The sequence below is a fragment of the Euphorbia lathyris genome, chromosome 9, assembly GCF_963576675.1.
Source record: "Euphorbia lathyris chromosome 9, ddEupLath1.1, whole genome shotgun sequence".
Classification (NCBI taxonomy): Eukaryota; Viridiplantae; Streptophyta; class Magnoliopsida; order Malpighiales; family Euphorbiaceae; genus Euphorbia; species Euphorbia lathyris.
The window spans coordinates 19,663,307-19,680,367 of NC_088918.1; the positions used below are offsets into that span (position 1 = coordinate 19,663,307).

At 36.6% G+C, this 17,061-nt stretch overlaps 1 pseudogene; it reads left to right on the plus strand.

Annotated features, from left to right (window-relative positions):
- Nucleotides 1–6,734: 6,734 nt before the first annotated feature.
- Nucleotides 6,735–7,684, plus strand: LOC136206873 (GDP-mannose 4,6 dehydratase 1-like; annotated as a pseudogene).
- The last annotated feature ends 9,377 nt before the right edge of the window (nt 7,685–17,061 follow it).

Here is a 17,061-nt window from a genome sequence, read left to right on the forward strand (position 1 = left end):
CGCCTACTTGGCGAATATCAGGATCTGTTCCCTAACGAACTGCCAAGCGGGTTACCACCTTTGAGGGACATCCAACATCATATCGATCTTGTGCCCGGGGCTAGTTTACCAAGCCTCCCACACTATCGAATGAGCCCAAAGGAGAATGACATCATGAGACAGAAAGTGGAGGAACTCATCGAGATGGGATACGTTAGGGAGAGTATGAGTCCTTGCGCCGTTCCAGCTTTACTTACACCGAAGAAGGATGGGTCTTGGCGGATGTGTGTTGACAGTAGGGCTATCAACAAGATCACCATCAAGTATAAGTTCCCGATTCCAAGGTTGGATGACATATTGGACCAACTTGGCGGATCTCGAGTCTTCTCCAAGATTGATCTCAGGAGTGGGTATCATCAGATACGAATCCGATCTGGGGATGAGTGGAAGACTGCCTTCAAGACAAGAGATGGATTGTATGAATGGTTAGTTATGCCCTTTGGGATGACCAACGCCCCTAGTACTTTTATGAGACTGATGAATCAGGTGCTTCGCCCAGTAATTGGGAAGTTCGTAGTTGTGTATTTTGATGACATTTTGATCCATAGCCAGACCTTGGCGGAACATGAAGAGCACTTGCAGACAGTGTTTGATCTGTTACGAAAACACCAGCTATACGCCAACACCAAGAAGTGTGACTTTGTCATGGAGAGCTTGGTTTTCCTTGGATTCGTGGTCAGTGGGAATGGAATCCAAGTTGATGGGGAGAAGGTAAGAGCCATCCGAGAATGGCCTACCCCGAGGAACGTGGGGGATATCAGGAGTTTTCATGGGCTAGCAATGTTTTATCGCCGATTCATTAAGAACTTCAGTTCCATAGTGGCCCCGTTGACAGAATGTTTGAAGAAAGGAAAGGGGTTCGAGTGGGCGGACGCCCAAGAAGAGAGCTTCACCTTGATCAAGGAAAAGCTGAGTACAGCGCCAGTACTGGCGTATCCCGATTTTGACAAACTGTTTGAAGTTGAGTATGATGCCAGTGGGATTGGGATTGGTGGTGTCTTGATGCAAGAGAAGAGGCCCATTGCATACTTCAGTGAGAAGCTCTATGAGGCACGGCAAAGGTGGGCAACGTATGATCAAGAGTTTTATGCTGTAGTGAGGGCGTTGAAAGTATGGGAACATTACTTGGTGGGAAAAGAGTTCATCCTCTACACTGACCATCAAGCTCTCAAATACCTGGGAAGTCAGAAGCAACTTCGAAGCGCCATGCACGCCCGGTGGTCTGCCTTCATAGATAAGTTCCCCTATAAGCTTATCCATAAGGCGGGAAAATAGAACATAGTGGCGGACGCCTTGAGTCGGAGGGTTGCACTAATAAAAATAGTCAACCTGGAGACCGATTGTTTCGAACACATCAGAGGAGAGTACCTGGCGGATCCTGACTTTGGAAGTATCTGGGAGAAGTGCCAGCGCCAACCTGGGGATGGGGTGTATCACGTGATGGATGAGTATCTAATAAGGGGCAACCAACTTTGTTTATCCTGCACTTCTATCCGCGAGAAGGTGGTCAGAGATCTACATGGCGGATCACTGGGGGGACATTTTGGGCGAGACAAGACATATGCTGCAGTGAGTTCCCGTTATTTCTGGCCCAAAATGAGAAGAGATGTGGCGTACCTGGTAGAACGATGCTATATCTGCCAGACCACCAAGGGACACGCTACAAATGCTGGCTTATAGCTACCCTTGCCTGTACCAGAAACCATATGGGAGGATCTGTCCATGGATTTTGTCCTAGGGTTACCCAGAACTCAGAGAGGCATGGATTCCATCTTCGTGGTTGTTGACCGGTTTTCGAAAATGGCACACTTCATACCATGCCGTAAGACTAACGACGCCTCAGCGACTGCCAAGCTATTCTTCAAAGAGGTTGTCAGACTACATGGTGTACCAAAGAGCATTGTCTCAAACCGTGACACAAAGTTCCTGAGTCACTTCTGGCGGACCTTGTGGGCTTTTTTTTATACTTCTCTGAAGTTTAGTACCACCGCCCACCCTCAGACAGACGGACAGACCGAAGTGGTCAATCGGACTCTGGGAAACTTACTGCGCAGCAAATGTAAGGATAAGCCCAGGATGTGGGACGTGGTTTTGGCACAAGCTGAGTTCGCCTACAATGGATCTGTACACTCGGGAACTGGGAAGTCACCCTTTGAGGTGGTATACACTAAGACCCCGAATCACGTCCTTGATATAGCCCATCTTCCCAAAGGAAACGTGACTGCAAACCAGCTAGCCAAAGACTATGTCCAGATGCACCAAGAGGTGAAGGAGACTCTTGAAGAGAGAAACCAGAAGCTAAAAGCTAAGGCGGATGAGCACCGCAGGGACCTACAGTTCGAAGTGGGAGATGAGGTTATGGTTCACTTGGGAAAAGAGAGACTCGCCAACGCCACAAGCAGCAAGCTTCGACCGAGAAAGTACGGGCCATATAAGATCACCAAGAAGGTCAATGCCAATGCCTATCACATAGCTTTGCCAAATTGGCTTGGTAAAGTCTCACCGACGTTCAATGTTCGTGACCTTAGCCCGTGGAAGTCAGATGGCCCTTTGGAGAACAACACAGACCAGCCAGTGCCGAATTCTTTTAAAGAAGGAGAGAATGATGCGGACATCCTAACTGGGATCAATAATAACACGCTCCTTGGCGGATCTCCTCTCGGCGTTCCCACAGAGGTTGTATCTAAGAGGGCGGATCCCCTGGACACGCGAGCGGGGCGGATCTAGGCGTACGCCATGGGGCGTACCAACAATTACACTGGGCGGACCTCAAGTTTACTTCCTGCCGAAGGAATTCACCAACAACCTCTGATGCTCCGTACCTACACCTCTGTACCTGCTGTTTGGGCGCATTACCTGTCTTACCCTCTTGTTATTAACTATATTGTAACCCTAGTAAGGGTAGTCTCTGTCCTTTGCTTATCTCTTAGAGGTTGTATTTAAACCCTCATTTTGTAAGGATATGGCAACTTTTTATCAATCAACTATCATTTCTCTTTGAGATTAAGGTTTATACCTTGTTTATCGGGATTCACTCCTTCTAGTCTAGCTAGAGAAGAAGATCTTTGTTGGTTTACGATTAAAACCTCCATTTATCGCTTTCAATCTGTATCATTTTTGGAGGAAAAATAACTAATATCTCCTATCTATCACAAACAACAACTGAAACAAACAAATTCTTAAACAATGAAACAAGAAAAGAATCATAAGATTGACAACTTTTAGATTAATTTATGATTTTATGGTGTTTTTTTTATTTTTTTTGCTTGATATTTGCGGATTCTATGGAACTAAGGGCTCGTTTGGTTCGCGGAATAGGCTAGGAATAGAATAGCAATTCCTAGCCTATTCCTATTCCTACATTTGGTTGGTCTTTTGACCGCAAAATAGCTATTCCACAAAAATAAGGAATAGCTATTCTTCAATTTTATAACTAATACTCTATTTTTGTAATTTACAATCCTACTCTCCATTTAAATTCATATTCTTCTATTAATATAAAATGGTGACATTAAAGAAATATTTTATTGTTTTTGTTGTTTTTCGAGTTTTTACTTATATGAACGTGGATAATTATTTGCGTTTTTTTTTGGTATTTTTACTATTCTCCACCTCTTTTTCCTTTTTCTCGTTTTTACAATTTTTTTCGTTTTTCGTGTTTTTACCGTTTTTAATATTTTTCTTGTTTTTTTTCCGTCTTTCATGTTTTACATTTTTCCTTTTTTTATATAGTTTTTTTAGAATAATATATAACGTTCACTGGTTGGTATTTGATTAAAAAAATTATTACTAGTAAATTATTCGAATGCCTTGACATCTTGTATTATGAGGATATAAGTTCAAGGACTGATAATAATTATTAATTACCTTATAATTTATTAGGTGTATATATGATTTACTTAATTCTTTTAATTATTCCCACTGAACTTGAGGTAGCTGTTGAAGCCATTAATGAAATAAAAGCATTTTATGTGGCTTGTGGAGCAGTTAACAGGGATGGAGCTATTTATGGTCTAGGTTCGGCAACTTCTCATTATTATCGGGACATCATTGTCACATCCTAGAAATGCAGGAGCTGCTTCATCTTCAAGTCCTAATGTTAATGGTGCATTTAGCTCACATGCTAATACACAAACTAATCTGCACTCTATCCATGAGCAACATGATGGTTTCAATGCGGAGAGGGCTGATTTTATAGTGCATCTAGAGCGAATAAATGAACGCCAACAACAGCCTGATGAACGACAACAACAGATAGATCAAACGCTTCAAAGTTTACATTTGCGTGTTGATGTCGATGAGCTTAACCAACTTCGAGGGCGATTGATGGATATTGAGACACAAATTGGTCCATCTGTAAGGTAAATTCAAACCCTTCTCGACCGACTACATGTGTTGGAGAGGTTAGATCGTGATTCTAACAATTAGATTCTCATGTCTTGGAATATTTGTTTTTGACAGTTTTTTTGAAAGGGTGTATATTGAATCCAAGGCCTCCCACCTTAATATTAGAGGTGTACCAAGTTGTATAGGCTTATTTTGACACTTACATTAGTATGTTATTTTGGTACTTGGCTAGTTTAGTTTATGTGTAAATGTAATTATATTACTTATAATTATATATTTTAGTAAAGAATTTATATTATTTGTTTTATTATGGAAGTTATTAATATAATATTTAAGTTTGGTAATAGTAATAACAATTTACAGAAAAAAAAATCAAAGCAGTGGTCCAGAAAATTTACCGACGAAAATTATCGTCTGTAATCTGACAGTATAACGGTGGGTGATAAAGTGAGTTTTCAACTACGGTCTGAAAAACCGTCTAAAAACTGTCGGTGCATTTTTACAACCAGATTCGTTGCAACCAAAAGCTAGTCTCTAACCGCATTTGATACACAACTTTAAAATTGGATTTTGAAACCAAATAATGGTTGCAAATAAATGGTTTGTAACTTTGCAAATGTGTATTAGAGACCGATTTAGCAACCAACTTCCCGGTTGCTAATTACTGTTTTTCTTGTAGTGCCCATTCTATTTATTTGGAATATATTCTATTCCATCACACGAACCAAACGACACCTAAAACTAAGAACTTTTGAAATGTGTAACCAAATTGTTAGATAGTGGAAAAACAATAATGTATCAAAGAACATAAAACTTTTTTTTTTTTGATAAAGTCAAAGAACATAAGATCCCTATCTTTTGCCAATATTAACTTTGTGGTCATTTTATTTATTTTTTTAGATTTTTAACCGAACATATCTTAGCTTTTAGGACAACCACATTACAATACAAGTTGATCATGTTACTCTGTTATTTTATATTTATCTGTTTATGCTAAAATATAACGATTACAAGTCTAAAAAAACTAGACAAAAGGACCAAATGGTTAATATTGGCAAAAGCTAGGGACCTAATAATGTGTTTTTCAAAATATGGGGACTAAACAGTGTGTTAGGTCAAAAGTAAAGGACTAATAAATTAATTACCCTATTTAATATTATTTCATTATGATGTGAAGCATGATTATATTTACTCATCTTGTATTATATGAAGCAGGGTTAGGCTATGCTTACTTTGTTTTTGATAAAGTAAATCTTACTTTGTTTTTTCCACCATTGGATAATGATGAACTTTGACAAAGTAAGCTCATCCAATGGTAGAAAAAACAAAGTAAATCTTACTTTATCAAAAACAAAGCAAGCATATATATTTAATCATATTGTAGTATAACATTTTAGTTGAGTAAAAATATCATGACTTATAATTTTCTAATATTAATTTTCCGAAACAAAGCGAGAGTATTCACTATTTAGGTGTTGAAAATAAGACACAAGGAGGGGTCGGTTTCGCTTCGATGTTTAAGTCAGTGAGAAAAAGGATACTAAAGCTTATGTGAGCAAAGGGGATGAATTGAGTATCCTTTTTAGTGTATTTTTTTACGTTGTATTTATAGGAGAATCAGGTTATATGCTATAAATGAGAGTATAAGTGCATTAAAAGTCTACTGTCAACTAGAAACCATTGTAACATTTGCACCTCTGGTTCATGAATCACGATGTTGAACTCCGGTCAGGTAGGAATATACGTGACTTTAAAAGCTTATTTGACTAGTCCACATAACTTTAACCGTTAATATTATGAAAAGAGTGTCTTATTTGTCTCACATATATTGTGATAATTTGGGCCATATCGTCTACCACTGAAGTTATGAATATTTCGAATAATAATATTGTTTTTTTTTTCCTTTTTCTGTATTTTCTTTGATAAGTGGATGTTATTAAAATTTGAAAATGAAGGGATGTATGATTTGGACTAGCTAGTTGAAACTTGCAAACACGTATGATCGATGACTCTGAGTAAAAGTCTTTGTGTTGCCTCTTGTGGTTGTAAATCAAATGCAAATCTAGACTATATTAATTTTTAGGGAAAAGTAAAAGTATAAAAATAAACCTTGTGGTTACACCTGTTTTCGATTATAGGCTTGTGGTTTAAAAGTTTGTAAAATGGTATCTTGAGGTTCATTCCGTTAGCAAACACATACCAAATTAACTAACGGTGTTAAAAGTCAAAAAAAAAAGAGCTAATTTGGTCCTTATATTTATTTATTTTATAAATTAACCATCTTTATTATCTAATTATTACAAACAAATCCCAAAATTAAAAATAAAAATCAAATACACCTTCTTCATCTCTCTTTAATAAAAATCAAACACACCTATTCTCCCTCTATTTTCTCCCTCTAAAAATTAGATTGGTGATGTTTTTGTTTCAGAATTTCAATCGCAGGTTGTCGTCTTCTTCGAAACTCCCGATTACACGGCCGATGTGGTGGCCACCGGTGCTCTCCACCTCCTCGAAGTTGTCCGGTCACATGTCGCCGCCTCAGGGAGAAAGCAAATCTGATACTATCAAGCAGGATCATCGGCGATGTACAGAGCTACTCCGCCTCCTCAATCTGAAACGACTCTGTTTCACCCGAGATCTCCATACATTATATCAAAATGCGCAACACATTGGTACACTGTGAACTACCGTGAAGCGTACGGGTTGTATGCGTGTAACGGAATTTTATTCAACCATGAATCCCCCTCGACGAGAGGAGAATTTTGTGACGAGGAAGATAACGAGAGCAGTAGGGAGGATTAAGATAGATTACAGAGTAAGCTGTATTTGGGGAATTTACAGGCGTCGAGAGATTGAGGATTTGCAGAGGATTATGTAGAAGCCATGTGGATGATGTTGCAACAGCAGAAGCCGAACGATTATATGGTGGCGTCGGAGGAATCGCATACGGTGGACGAATTTTTGGGGGTGGCGTTTGGGTATGTGGGATTGAATTGGAAAGATTATGTTGAGATTGATAATAAGTATTTTAGGCCGATGGAAGTGGATAATTTGAAAGGAGATTCAAGTAAGGCTAAGAAAGTTCTTGGATTGAAGCCTAATAAGGTTCGATTTGAGCAGTTGGTGAAGATGATTATTGATGAAGATATGGAATTAGCTAAGAGGGAGAAAGTTCTGGTTGATGCTGATTATATCAACACCCAGAATTAAATTCTTCATTTTTATAATTAATTTCCCGTTCAGTTTATCTTTTCATTCCAAATAAAATTAAGTTGTTCATGCATCAGTATGCATAGCGGGAGGCAAACTATAATTTAGTTTGTTTGTATTATTCTCATTCGTTCAAATGTATTTTTTTAATTTTGATTTTTATTAGAGAGAGAACAAAAAAAAAGAAATTAGAGAAATGGAGAAGAAAGTATATTTGATTTTTATTTTTAATTTTAGGGCTTGTTTGTGATAATTAGATAATAAGGAGGGTTAATTTATAAAATAAATAAATATAAAGACCAAATTAACTCTTTCCCTTTTGACTTTTAACATCGTATTGGCACACAGATGGTGGTTCGGGTACAATATGCCAGAAACTTAGCTCTCAAGGCCGAATCCCAACTAAACGGGAGATCCCGGAGATCCGCCACTACCGAACATACGCCTGGAGGAAGAGACAACATGAAGCCTTATGACAAAGGCAAGCAGGTGGCGAGTGCCAGTGGGGCCAAAGTCAACAGTGTGGGAAGAGGATCTGTCGGAGATACTAGGCCGTATAAGGAAGCACCTATACCACCTAAGAGCAACAACCCGTACGCCAGACCAGCACCTTTTAAATTTTTTCGGTGCAATGAGCCAGGCCATAGATCCAACGAATGTCCTAGGAGGAAGAGCGCCAACATGGTGGAAAGGTGTGAGGATGACTATGAAGAAGGGGATGAAGTGTTTTGTGAACCCTTAGGAGAAGATGATGATGAGGCGGATAAAGAGAGATACGCCATTCATGTGGTATGTCGTTTGTTAGTCTCCAGCCGGATAGAGGAAGATCAGAGGCACCGACTATTCAGGACCCGCTGTCTTATGAAAGGCGGGCGATGCAATATGATAATAGATAGTGGGAGCCAAGAGAACATTGTGAGCAGCAGCGCCGTTCGGAAGTTCGGGTTATTGGCGGAGGCGCACCCTGATCCCTATAGAGTGGGATGTATCAAGAACGTGGGTGAACTTAGAGTAAACTAGAGATGCAGGGTACCTATTGAGATTGGTAATTATAGAGATGAAGTATGTTGTGATGTGGTCGATATGGACGCCTGCCACCTATTGTTGGGCCGACCCTGGCAGTTTGATAACGACGCCATCCACGCAGGAAGAGAGAATACTTACAGGTTTGTAAAGGATGGGGTGAAGTTCGTACTTACGCCAATGATTAGAGAACCAAAGATCGATGAGAAGTCTACATTGGTAGTCTGTCCCACACACAAATGCTTTGTCAGCGAATGTGAAGAGAGCCAAGTGGTGTATGTGGTAATGGTTAAGGCGAATCACGAAGCCTTCCCAGTGGACGAACGGAAGATGCCGAATGAAGTGATCTGCCTACTTGGCGAGTATCCGGATCTTTTCCCTGAGGAGTTGCCAAGTGGGTTACCAACTTTAAGGGACATCCAACATCATATCGATCTTGTGCCTGGGGCTAGTTTACCAAGCCTTCCCCATTATCGAATAAGTCCAAAGGAAAATGACATCATGAGGCAGAAAGTGGAAGAGCTTATTGAGATGGGATACGTTAGAGAAAGTATGAGTCCATACGCTGTCCCAGCCCTACTTACGCCCAAGAAGGATGGATCTTGGCGGATGTGTGTTGACAGCAGGGCTATTAACAAGATCACCATCAAGTACAAGTTCCATATCCCAAGGTTGGATGACATGCTGGACCAACTTGGCGGATCCAAAGTCTTCTCCAAGATTGATCTCAGGAGTGGTTATCATCAGATACGGATTCGAGCTAGGGATGAGTGGAAGACCGCCCTCAATACCAGAGATGGATTGTATGAGTGGTTAGTTATGCCATTTGGGATGACTAATGCCTCCAGTACATTTATGACGCTGATGAATCAGGTGCTCCGATGATTGGAAAATTTGTAGTTGTGTATTTTGATGAAATCCTGATTCATAGCGACACCTTGGTGGAGCATGTGGAGCATTTACAGATAGTGTTTGACCTATTAAGGAAACACCAGTTATACGCCAACACTAAGAAGTGTGATTTCGTCATGAAAACCCTGGTCTTCCTTGGGTTCGTGGTTAGTGGCAATGGGGTCCAAGTTGATGGGGGAGAAGATAAGAGCCATCCGAGAATGGCCTACTCCGAGGAACGTGGGGGACATCAGGAGTTTTCATGGGCTAGCAACATTTTATCGGCGATTCATCAAGAACTTCAGTTCCATAGTAGCCCCGTTGACGGAGTACTTGAAGAAAGGAAAGGGGTTCACATGGGTAAATGCCCAAGAGGAGAGCTTCGCCCTGATCAAGGAAAAGCAGAAGCCGAATGATTATATGGTGGCGTCGGAGGAATCGCATACGGTGGAGGAATTTTTGGGGGTGGCATTTGGGTATGTGGGATTGAATTGGAAAGATTATGTTGAGATTGATAATAAGTATTTTAGGCCGATGGAAGTGGATAATTTGAAAGGAGATTCAAGTAAGGCTAAGAAAGTTCTTGGATTGAAGCCTAATAAGGTTGGATTTGAGCAGTTGGTGAAGATGATTATTGATGAAGATATGGAATTAGCTAAGAGGGAGAAAGTTTCTGGTTGATGCTGGTTATATCAACACCCAGAATTAAATTCTTCATTTTTATAATTAATTTCTCGTTCAGTTTATCTTTTCATTCCAAATAAAATTAAGTTGTTCATGCATCAGTATGCATAGCGGGAGGCAAACTATAATTTAGTTTGTTTGTATTATTCTCATTCGTTCAAATGTATTTTTTAATTTTGATTTTTATTAGAGAGAGAACCAAAAAAAAGAAATTAGAGAAATGGAGAAGAAAGTATATTTGATTTTTATTTTTAATTTTAGGGCTTGTTTGTGATAATTAGATAATAAGGAGGGTTAATTTATAAAATAAATAAATATAAGGACCAAATTAACTCTTTTCCTTTTGACTTTTAACACCGTTAGTCAATTTGGTATGTGTTTGCTAACGGAATAAAACTCAATGTACCATTTTGCAAATTTTAAACCACAAGCCTGCAATCGAAAACAGGTGTAATCACAAGGTTTATTTTTGTACTTTTCCCTAATTTTTATTATTATTATATGTATCAAGATTGTCGGTTGGAGGATATATATATATATTAAATTGAACTTGTTCAAATTTTTTTTCCGTATATATATGTGTTATAATTAAAGTGGTCAAGAACCAATAGTACCAATGTAAAGCTTTTCAAAATTAAGTTATATTGTGTTTAAGATTCTTAACATGTAAAAAAATGTGTCTAGTAAAAAAAATCGGATTTAGGATCTAATAGTTAAAAAAAAAATTACAAATTTGGATTTAAAATGGCCTAACAAGACAAAAAAAATTAGAAATTTGGATTCAAGTATCAAATTTTGGATTTAGAGAGGACCTAACATGTAAAAAAAAATTGGAATTTTAAATTTATAAAAGGTCTAACATGACCTGAGCCAATTTTGAGGTGCTAATTCAGCATCCGATCATTATGTCTCGGACAAGGATCAGAACCACTACAACCTCAAATTTTGTAGAGACCGACGGACCGAAACTACTTGTGGTCATGGTGGTTCCGGCGGTTAGAGGGCCGGCCCCTTATCTCCACCCCTATATATATGGGTAGCATTTTTATAGGATTCATACCCAAAAACCAAACTCGAACACCTTTAATCTTTCACATAAACAAGAATATTAACAATGGTAACCAAGGTTTCTTCCCTTATAATCATTTGCTTTTTCTTGGTTATCCTGCAGGAATATTATGTACAGCCTGAGATTAATGGCGCAGAAGCAAGAAAGTTGGAGGATATTCATATTCCCCAAAACACTAATACTAGTATGAATTATTAATTATGAATTGAATCATCAAATTTAATTAGATTGAATGTGAATTATGTTTCTTTCATTATTGAAATTTTGATCTGTGCATCCAGGTAATTCCAGTACTACTGCTCAAGGCATACCACAAAGCAAAGTAGGAGTCCATGGAAGTGATTCAGAGGATTCGGGTATACCCGCACCTGCCGAGGAACCTTCTCCCATTAACTCTTAGGACTTGATTGGTTGAGAGGTTTGGGAGGGTTAGTAAAGGATGGGTTAGTAAGGGTTTGTGGAAACCCTTGTTTAGAAGAAATAAATTTAAAAGGGTAGGGGATTTGAAGGATTTGGCAAGGTTTTGAAAGGGTTAGATTTCTTCACTTTTCTTTCAATTTTCAAACCCACCAAATTGGGGGGTTTAGAAGGGTTCAAACTTTTATTTTCAATATTGCCCTTATTAAAATTGCTTAATACCCAAACCAGATTTTATTTATGATCTATGTTCTCACTTCCTCTTCCCCTCTTTTCCGATTTCTCTTCCTCACCGGCAGAACTCCGTCACCGGCCAAACTCCGTCAACGTCGATTTAAGTCTATTTTTTTCTATTTTTTTACTGTTGATGTTGTGCTTTCTCTCTTCATGGTTGCTATGTACATTTTAGTCATTTTATAATGTTTCATTCCCTTACAAACCCTTCATTCCAAATAAGGGAAGGGTACAAACCTTTATGAACCCTTACCATCCAATCAAACAAGGGTAAGGTTGATGTTTCCCTTCCCCTTCCTTCCCCTTACTCTCCCTTCCCTTCCCTTCCTTTATTTACCCTCCACAACCTCCCATCCAATCAAGCCCTTAAGATATATATCTTTTGTGTAACAAAATCATTTGTTTACTCTTCGTATTCGTAATATTAATGGAAATCTTTGAGAACATGATTTTCTCTTGGAAATACGCCATAAAGCTGAAATTAAGTTTTAACAATTCTATTCTCTTTCAGATTTGTTTTAACCTTATTTTTATCTAGTCTTTAGGTGATGTTAGTATCCCTAAAACTTAGAAATGTAATCAGAATTTTAGTTAGACTCTTATTAGATGTGAGTAACCAAAAACGTCCTCGGAGGAACTTCCCGAATGACCGTACGATCCTGCCGAGCCTACCCTAAACAAATCGAAATATGAAGAATAAAACTGAAATCAAAAGGAAAGAGTTAGACAAATCTGAAGTCTGTATTAGCAGTTTCCTTAAGACAAATGTCGTCGCTATTGACGATCGTCTCTCAGAATACAACAGATTACGCAAGCGAACTCAAACCGTGTGTAGAGTCGTTATCACCGGAGTAGGAAAACAAGAACATTATGAACAGACAAAAAGATTTTTTCAAGAAGTCATGAATTTGACCATCCATTCTATATAATATAGAACTCAAAATGATATGCCTTTTCACGAACAAACATGACTGTACACGAACAGACACGATTGGTCAGGTACGAACACGACGGACACGATTGTTAATGAAAGGAGATGTTTGTTGGTATTTAAATTAATATGTAATTTTATTTAAAAAAATTCAACAATCCCCCACATTAATAAAATTGGACACGACGTGGTGATAACTTTATATAGTTGATATCTGCATAGGATAGATAGCTAATATGCCTTGAACATTCCCTTGTAAAAGTATACTTACTTTTTTGGCTGACTAGTAGACGCGATGTCTTTGAAATATTTTGTCGTTTGTGTAAACGATGATATACCCCACAAAGATACCAACATAACACAGTATTGGTTTTCATGGTTATATTCGTTATGATCATGAACATCAACTGGTTCTGCGAGAGTTTAAGAGAACTATGCCCCACTAGTCTCTTTTGAAGCGACCCCACTTCACTCTAACATATGTGATTTATTTACTCAGAATACTGACGCACAATATATCATTAAAACATATAGCTTAACATTTTTCCCGTTTTTATGTTACTGTTTACATCTAGGAATGGATTTGGATTTAACCGCCACAGTGAACACACAAGGTTTATGCAATTAGGTTATCCCTTTGAAACTAGATCTTGGGATCTCTAGTCAACAAGGTAGGGTTTTCCTTCCCATAACGCATTTTCTAATGGGTTTTAGTCTCATTCCTTCGATGTCATTTCAATTTAATCTCGGTTTAACCTTTAGGTTAGCGGATCCCCTATCCTTTGATTCTACAAAATCAATAAGGGTGACACTTGTTGAAATTAATTGACTCACGGTGTTATCATTTGAAAGCTTTTCTACATGTATCTCATCATTCAGAAGCATTTTATACCGCAAACTTACCAATTCATATCATATTTTTGCTTCACACCCATTATTGTGACGTACTCATTTTAAGGTGTCTAATTACTACATTTTCAATTACTTTCACAAATTAAATCTAGCCAACTAATATTCATCTATCAGCGTCTAGATAGGCTAGATAACATCATTGCTTGGATTTTTCAATTTGTGACATTTTACATTTCTAACGTAAATCAACCCCTACGCGCGTGAGGATGTCAAATATGACATTTTCGCATATCATCATCTTCATGACCATTTTTGAAGAAATATTTTCTTTTTATGGTCAAATCTTAAAATTCACACTAATGAATTTTTCTAGACTTTCGTTGTGGCTTACACGTTACCACTAGTAAGTCTAAAACCTTTAAAGTGGCTATGTTCTTAGAACCGGATCTATCTTCAATTAACGTATATATACCAACACATGTCAAACGACAATTAATCTATTCAAACAAACAGAAACAAACAACAATTAACAATAAATTTATCTTCCAGAAATTCCAAACAAACTAAATTAGAATCAGAAATTTATAATATATTTAAACAAATAAAAACATAACAAATGATTAACAACAAAATATATATATATAAACTATATTTTTTTTTATTGTGCAATTTATCCTAAACTTAATTTTTTTTTTTTATGAAATTCCAAACAAGAAAATAATAATCTGTTTGGTCCGAATTTTTTTAGCAATAAAGAATATTTTACCCAATTATTTGGGAAAATGGGAGAAGAATTACCCTGCAGTAAATTTTTCTATTGTAACTTTCTTTGCAGCGAGACAATTATTCAAGTTAATTTACTGCTAAAAAGCCTTGCCAATTTTTTGCACGCCATGAAGAAAAAGTTTAATGATCATATCATAAAAAAAAAATAGGGTAATTAATTTATTAGTCTTTATATTTTGACAAAACACACTATTTAGTTCCTGTATTTTCAAAAACACACGGTAAAGTCTCTAGCATTTTTCTCGGTGAACTATTTAATCTCTAACGTTTTTCTCGGTGAACTGTTTAGTCTCTATACCGTTAGACTCTCATAAAGATTCTGTTAGTCAATTTGGATTTGCGTTCTTCTTTTCCTTTATTTTCCTTTCCTTTAAACTCTAATGCATGCGAAATCAACTTTGAGTGTTCTTCTTCTTGATTTTCTTCTTAATCGTTCAAATTCGTAAGCATTGGGTCTCTTCTTTTTCTTGTTCTCTATACAAATAGCTTCTTCTTCTAAATTGGATTTTCTCTTCTGAAGTTTGAAGGTAAATAGTAAAGGGTAGTTCAGTCATTTCTGAAGTCATAAACGGTAAAAAAATCTAACAAACAGATGGAAGGACTAAACAGTTCGTTGAGAAAAAGGTTAGGGACTTTACCATGTGTTTTTAAAAATACAGGGATTAAACAATGTGTTTTGTCAAAATATAAGGACTAATAAATTAATTACCCAAAAAAATATAGAAACTCTCTTCAACACCATCTAATTATTTTATGGGTAAAATTAATATAACAGCACATTGTTAATTGTAATAATACGTAGCTTTTAATCATACAAACTCAACATTTCTATCAACACTACTTCAAAATTCGCTCCAAACAATATTTGTGTACGTGCTCTTTAGAAAATAAAAAAGATCATATGTTTTAAGAATGTTAGATTCTTAAAAAAATAATCAATCTGTCTTAAGAATGTTGGATGTGATTAACCAAAAAAACAAATCGAACAGAGAAAAAACATATGAACAAGAAAACTGAAATCAAAAGGAAAGAGACAAATCTGATGTATTAACAGTTTACTTAACACAGATTTCGTCACTATTAACGATCGTCTCCCAGGATACAACAGATTACGCAAGCGAACTCAAACCATGTGCAAATTCGTTATCATCGGAGTAGAAAAACAAGAACATTATGAATAGACAAAAAGCTTTTTTCAAGAGAAGATATGAATTTGACAATCCATTCTATATGAATAGAACTCAAAATGATATGTCTTTTCACGAACGAACACGACTATACACTGATGACATGATTGTTCACGTATGAACATGATTATTCACGACGGACACGATTGTTCCAAAAATGAGGTGTTTGTTGGTATTTAAATTAATATATAATTTTATTCAAAAAAAAAAGAAATCAACAACTCTAACTCTATTTAAGGAGTTACAGAATTAATAAAATTACACTCTGCATTTTTATAGTTCCTACATTCTTTCTTTTATTTTTTTCACGCAAAATACAACACTTTCAATACCATAAACCAACTTCTTAAATGTTGTAGAAGATAGTATCTTTGTGAACAAATATGTCAGATTTGCACTATGTCTCCTTTAATGTAATCTTCCTTCAGTTGAACATTACAAGTTGTAGTATCTTCATATATTTTTTGTCAATGTTCCTTTATCTGATGAACTACCACAAGATTCTCTTATATATTTGGTTAATGATCTTACCCAAACACATTTTTGGTTTGCTTCATTAATAGCTATTAACTCAACATGATTTGAAGAACAAGTTAAAATAGTTTGTTTCGTAGAGCATCAAGATATAGTTGTACTTCCATATGTGAATAAATAGCCTATTTGTGATCGAGTTTTATGCGAATCAGATAAGTAACCTGCATCCGCATAGCCAAAAATTTAGGTTTAGATTCATATGCATAAAGCAAACCTAAATTAAATACATCAAGTGATCGAACAACCATTAGGCTACTCAATGGTTCTGCTTTGTCCATGTAAAATCTTTTAAGGGTATTTTCTGTATAAGTCAATTGGTGAATAAAAATTCTCTTTTCTAGGTGATCAATTTGTAAACCAAGACAAAATTTTGTTTTTCCAAAAATTTTCATTTCAAAGTCCTTTTTCAAATAGTCTATTGCTTTTGGAATCTTTTTAGGAGTTACAATAATATTCAAATCATCCGTATAAATAGAAATGATGGAAAATTTAGATCTTGATCTCTTTATGAAAACACATGGACAAATTTGATCGTTCTTATAATCCTCTTTCGGTAAATATTCACTAACACATGCGCGTAGATTATTTTAGTCCATACAGATGCCTTTGTAACTTTATCGAATAAAGTTACTGTTTTTCATATTTTTCTCATAGTTTTAAATCCTTCGGAGATTTTCATATAAACACCATTATCAAGTGAGTCGTATAGATAAGTTGTAACTACATCTATTCGTCTTTTAGTGTCTTTAAAAACTTTACATGAATCATTGTTTTATATTTATTTGCTAGTCTAATTGGTTCAATTATTGTTTTTTTTTTTTTATAAATAGATTCAAATTCTCCCATTCCATTTT